We start from the raw sequence: 6,379 nt of genomic DNA on the forward strand, positions 1-6,379 counted from the left end.
CGCAAGAGGGGTTTTGAATTTGTTTTCCCTTCACGTGCCAACACAGCTGCCTTAACTTTTCGTACGGTGCAATTTTGCATGCTGGGGGGGGGGGGGAGTGGATAGAGAAATGCTTTCCAGCCTCTCATGAAACTAGAACTCAAGAATATTCAGTGAAGCAAGATGTTAGAAATTCAAGGCAAGACAATATGAAGTACCTCTCCACACAGTGGATAGTTCGGCTATAGAATTTGCTTGGCAAGGGATAGCGTTGGGAACCAACCTGGGTGATTAGAAGAGAGCTAGACAAGTTAATGGAAGGCAAGGCTGGGTGATATATCAATACAGTTGTACCTTGAAAGTCAAACGGAATGCATTCCGAAAGTCCATTTGACTTTCAAAATGTTCAGAAACCAAAGCATGGCTTCTGATTGGCTGCCGGAAGCTCCGGCAGCCAATCAGAAGCTTTGGAAGCCACACCGGACATTTGGCTTCTGAAAATCATTTGAAAACCAGAACACTTGGAAGGGACACGGGTGGTGCTGTGGGTTAAAACACAGAGCCTAGGACTTGCTGATCAGAAGGTCAGCGGTTCGAATCCCCGCGACGGGGTGAGCTCCTGTTGCTCGGTCCCTGCTCCTGCCAACCTAGTAGTTCAAAGCATGTCAAAGCGCAAGTACCGTATTTTTCGCTCTATAGGACACACTTTCCCCCCTCTAAAAATTAAGGGGAAAAATGTGTGCGTCCTATGGAGCGAATGCAGGCTCCTTGGCTTTAGCAATAGCAACACGAAGCCTCCAAAGCGCAGAGGGACAGCTCCCTCCACGCTCTGGAGGCTACGTGTTGCTTTAGCTGAAGCCTGGAGAGCGAGAGGTGTTGGTGCGCACCGACCCCTCTTGCTCTCCAGGCTTCAGGGATAGCCATCTGAAGCCTTTGGAGTGCAGCAGGAACTCGCGCTGTGCTCCGAAGGCTTCAGGTTCCTTTTGCTGAAGCCGGGAAAGAAATACTCTCCTGGCTTCAGCAGAGAGGGAGAGCTGCGCAGCGTCCCTTCTGCGAAGCGGGAGGAGAAATGGAAGGGTCTCCATTTCTCTTGCCGCTTCGCTGAAGGGGCGCTGAGCAGAGAGGGGGAGAATTTTTTCTTCTTGTTCTCCCCCTCTAAAACAAGGTGCGTCCTATGGTCGGGTGCTTCCTATAAAGTGAAAAATACGGTAGATAAATAGGTACCGCTCCGGCGGGAAGGTAAACGGCGTTTCCGTGCGCTGCTCTGGTTCGCCAGAAGTGGCTTAGTCATGCTGGCCACATGACCCGGAAGCTGTACGCCTGCTCCCTTGGCCAGTAAAGCGAGATGAGCACCGCAACCCCAGAGTCGTTCGTGACTGGACCTAATGGTCAGGGGTCCCTTTACCTTTTTAGAAAGAAAGAAAGAAAGAAAGAAAGAAAGAAAGAAAGAAAGAAAGAAAGAAAGAAAGAAAGAAAGAAAGAAAGAAAGAAAGAAAAGAAAACCAGAACACTCACTTCTGGTTTCTGATTGTTTGGGAGCCAAAACGTATGAGTTCCAAGGCTTTCAGCAACCAAGGTACGGCTGTATTCCTCCCCAAACCATTTTGAAATCCACATTGTCATATTGGTTTCATAGTTTTTCCTGGCAATGTATCATGAATCACGATGTCTGTGAGGGTGCGTGCACTATGCAAAAATCACAGTGTGGGGAAAACCGCGAAGCCAGCCAATGCCTCTCTATAGCACCATCCTTATTTCAGACACTGTGATATATCAGTATATCGTGATGCTTAGCTGGTGATATATCACCATGTTGAAAGCCAGATATCACCCAGCCCTAATGGGCACTGTTGGAGACAGGATGCCTCTGAACGTCCATTGCAGAGAATTGCAAGAGCTGGTGTGCTCATGTCCTGCTTTGAGCTGCCCACAGGAATCTGGTCTGCCACTGTGAGAACAGAATGCAGGACTAGATGGGCCATGGGCCTAATTCAGCAGGCCTCTCTTCTTCTGTTCTTATAATAGGCAGGCAATAGAGGAGACAGAGTGCTCAGTTCCAAGTCTGAGGGCTGCCCTTCTATGGTTTCACCCCTAAACCAATAGAAGTTGACAGTCAGGGCCTGGAAGGAGAGGCATAATTTGAGGTTGGGGTTTGTTCTAGAGATCCTGCTCATTTTGGGCATTTGTTTGCAGAGAGCTTAGACCAAGCATTTGTTCAGATCTGTTTACAGGGAGGGTAGGTGGGTGGCGCTGTGGTCTAAACCACTGAGCCTCTTGGGCTTGCAGATCGGAAGGTTGGCGGTTTGAATCCCTGTGATGGGGTGAGCTCCCGTTGCTCGGTCCCAGCTCCTGCCAACCTAGCAGTTCGAAACCTAGCAGCACGTCAAAGTGTAAGTAGATAAATAGGTACCACTCCAGCGGGAAGGTAAACGGCGTTTCTGTGCACTGCTCTGGTTTCACCAGAAGCGGCTTAGTCATGCTGGCCACATGACCTGGAAAAACTGCCTGTGGACAAACGTCGGCTCCCTTGGCCAGTAAAGCAAGATGAGCGCCACAACCCCAGAGTCATTCGTGACTGGACTTAACTGTCAGGGGTCCGTTACCTTTACCTTTTAGGTTCAGGAAGCTGTTATTCCACATTTCCTAGTGCATTTCCCCCTTACGTTCCTCACTCCCCAAACTCCAGCTTTTGTGTGGGAGGTTGTTCCTCAAGAATGCCAAATCAACTTCTGTTCAGTGTTTTGCCACTTGCCCCTTGTCTAGAGAGCACGGGTTCGGGCAATTTCCCACTTGTACCTCACTTTCTAAGCCGGGGTCTGGGCAGTTTTGCCCTTTCCTCACAGCTTTCCCTGGGAAAACACACTTTTTTCAGTGACAAATCGGTGCAAAACATCCATCCAGAGAAGATCTAGTTGGCATTTGCTCTGGTTCAGTAGTAAAGATTGGATTTCCCTGGAGGAAAGTGGAGGGATACGGACAAATCCGGATGGCCCTGGAAAATAGTGACAGTTTGTAGTTGCTCAGGCCCAGTGATCTGTCCATGGTCCTGAAAGTCTCCTGTCCAACTAGACTTCTCCATGCCCTGGACCTATGCTAGTATCTCCTCTTTCTGTCTGTCTATCTGTCTGTTTGTTTCTCTCTTATGTCCTCTAGGATACTGAACTATCTGCCTCTTGATCATGGACCCCAGACTGCTGGCTGGTCCTACATCCTGAGTCAAGTTGTAACTTTCAACCTTCAGGGAGCTGAGGTGCATATGCACATGAAGCTGAGCATGGTTACATCTGTTAGGATATTTCCGTTCCACCTTAAACAGGGAGCAGGCTGTTGTTTGAGTCACAGTCTGCGTATTTCCTGCTCACAGGAAGTTACTGTTTTGTATCTAGCTGTTGTTTTCTCTCTGTGCCTGAACACACAGACAGGCAGTCATGTTTTTTCTTTGTTCTGACCAACGCTGAATAAAGTTGTAAATATGCTCTCCTGAGTGCATCTATCGTTGTGCGAACTCTGCTGATAGAGCGTGCACCAATCCTTAGAATGTGGAAAGCTATTTCTGAGGCTTGTGTTGCTAATTGACTGATACTGCGTTTCTACGGAAGATCGATGGATCGTCCGGAGACAGCGTGGGGGCATGATGGCCTTTGTCTCCCTGGCAGTATCCCAACAACAGGTTTCGGGCCCAGATTCACGGCACTTACAGGAGAGTAAGACTGCGGAAGACTGCTGTGAGGTATGTGGGGGAAAGCGAAAGTAAGGCTTTTCTGTTGCCGCGGCAGAGTCAAAGAACTCCGGCCGGCTAATTAGCCTGGGAGCCAAGCCAGAGGCTTCAAGATTTATGAGTTGCCAAGATAAGGAGCCTTTGAAAGAAATAAGTCTCACGGCTCAAGTGAAGAGCTGGAATGGAGTTTTTCCAAGCCTCTGAAGGCACTCAGTGCCCAAAGTTAAATCGGCACAATTATGAGACTTGGGCAAGTTGCTGTGAGAGCTTGCTGCGACAGTTTGGAGTGTGGCATACTGTGTGTGAAGCCCCTCCAGTTCTTCTGACAGATAGATGGAAGGCCCAAGATTCAAAGGCCATAGACGTAATAGTCTTGTCCGTCTCTCTGGAGGAAATAGCAACACTGGCTGGCAACACCACAGCACGTCAGATGTGGAATGCTTTGAAAGTAGCCCATCTGCCAGTCATCCCAGCCCAGAGTTTGACTGTGTTGGAGGTTCTGGCTGTTTCCCAGATCGAGAGTGATTGCAGGGATGCCGAGGGCACCGGTTGCAAGCTGCAGGGGGAGCTGACTGTGATGTCATCCCAGGCAGCATTCCAGCCTCCAGGGGGAGCCAAGGAGTCGGCAGCTGAGAGCTCTGTTTCTCATGAGAGCCAAGGTCATCCTCACAGATACCGGAAGGCCAGAAGTAAACAGAGACAGATGCCTTCAGATGGCCCAAAGCGGAAGGGGGGTGGAAAGCCCACGCCGGTGGAAAACCGGCACTGCTTCACCAAAAGCCAAAGGCAAGTTTGATGGCCAGGAGCAGGGTGAAGCTGGCACTGCTTCACCAAAAGCCAAAGGCAAGTTTGATGGCCAGGAGCAGGGTGGCAAGCAGCAGGAGACCAAGCCAGTGGAAGACAAGGTTTTGCTTGCTGGAAAAGCTGCTCCAAAGGCCAAAGCCAGATTTGTTGTAGATTCGGGAGCCACACGGCATTTGGCGAAAGATAAACATCTTTTTATCTCCTTCACGCCTCAAGATGGTGAGATCCACCAGGCTGATGGAAAGACGTTGTGAATTGCAGGAGTTGGGAATGTGAGACTGGCAAGTCTGCACACAACCATCAGAGATGTACTTTATGTTCCAGATTCTGCAGACAATTTGCTCAGTGTCTCACAGCTGACTGGGCATGGCTTTGAGATTTCCTTCAAGAAGAGCGTCTGTGTCATCAGGAAAGGCAAAGAGGACATTTTGCATGCAAAATTTATAGATGGTTTGTTCTGTATAACTTATGGTGACAATGGTGTTGCTGTGTCTAATGTTGATTCTTGTTGTGTTGCACAAACTAACAAAGTTCTTCATGCAGGATGCATTCACAGGGCGCACAGAAGATTTGGTCACATGTCTTGGCAGGCGCTGGCCAAGATGCCTGGATTAGTTCAGGGTTTGAACATCAAGCCCTGTAAGTTTCACATGAAATGTGTATCTTATGCAGAGAACAAGGTGAAGGTTGCCCCAAAAGGCAAGGAGTCTAGCAGGCAGGCTTCCAAACCCTACCAGCTAGTCCACGCAGACCTGGTTGGTCCACTTGCGCCCTCTGTGGGTGGATCAAGGTACTTCATGGTTTTAATTGATTCTTTTTCCAGGTACATTCATGTGCTTATGCTCCAGCAGAAATCGGAAGCATTTCCTAGGTTCAAGGCATTCTGTGCATGGTTGGAGAATGTTCACAGTAAACACATTGGCTGTTTCTTTACTAATCGAGAGGCTGAATTCACTTCTCGGCAGTTTGAAGCTTTCCTGACCGAGAAGGGAATCCAGCATAGCCTCTCAAGTCCTGGATCTCCATGGGAGATTTGTGAGCAAGCAAAGCAAACATTGCTTCAAGGCATGAAAACCTTGTTGCATGATGCCAATCTCCCTGAGAAGTTTTGGGGGGAGTCTTTGAATTCGTTTGTTTATACCTTTAACAGGAGACTGTCATCACCTCTTGGTTGTACTCCCTATAAGATGTTTGGTAAGAAACCTTACGTCAAGCACAGGAGAATCTTTGGTTCTGGCATGTGGGTACACACCCCACAGAGCAACAAGCTTGGGAAGCGTGGGGCACATGGTTTGTTCATGGGGTACGAAAAAGGTTCATACAGGATATGGATGACTGACTCTAAGTCCATTAAGTTCACAAAGAGTGTTGAGTACAATCCTAAATGGGGGGAAAATGTGGGAATTTTCCAGAGTTACCCAGAGGAAGATGAAGAAGATGTGAAAAAGGCAGCTGATGTTGAGGTAGAAGAGGAAGCTGAGGATGATGATGATGATCAGAGTTCGGATTCCAGCTCAGTGGGCGGCGCTGCTGCTGGTGTCAGCGACAGTGATGACTCAGCAGACTACAAGAGCACAAAGGCCTCAGTCAGACCATCTGATGCGTCTGACAATGAACTGGAAGAACCACTGTTCACCATTGGTCACTTTTCTCCTAAGTAGGAGGAGATGAGTGAAGAAGACTTGCGTATAGTATGCAGATCTGAAAGGGCCACCAAAGGCAGACCTCCAAAGAGATTTGCTGATGAGTTTGCTAAGATGGCAACTGCTGTTCTTAGTAGCTCAGAGAAGGTGTGGGAACCTTCAAGCTTCAAAGAGGTTCAGGAGTTAACCTCTAAAGATGCTGAGCCTTGGCTTAATGCCATGAAGGCTGAAGTTG

The sequence above is a fragment of the Podarcis melisellensis genome, assembly GCF_964234715.1.
Source record: "Podarcis melisellensis genome assembly, chromosome: 13".
In the NCBI taxonomy this organism is placed as follows: Eukaryota; Metazoa; Chordata; class Lepidosauria; order Squamata; family Lacertidae; genus Podarcis; species Podarcis melisellensis.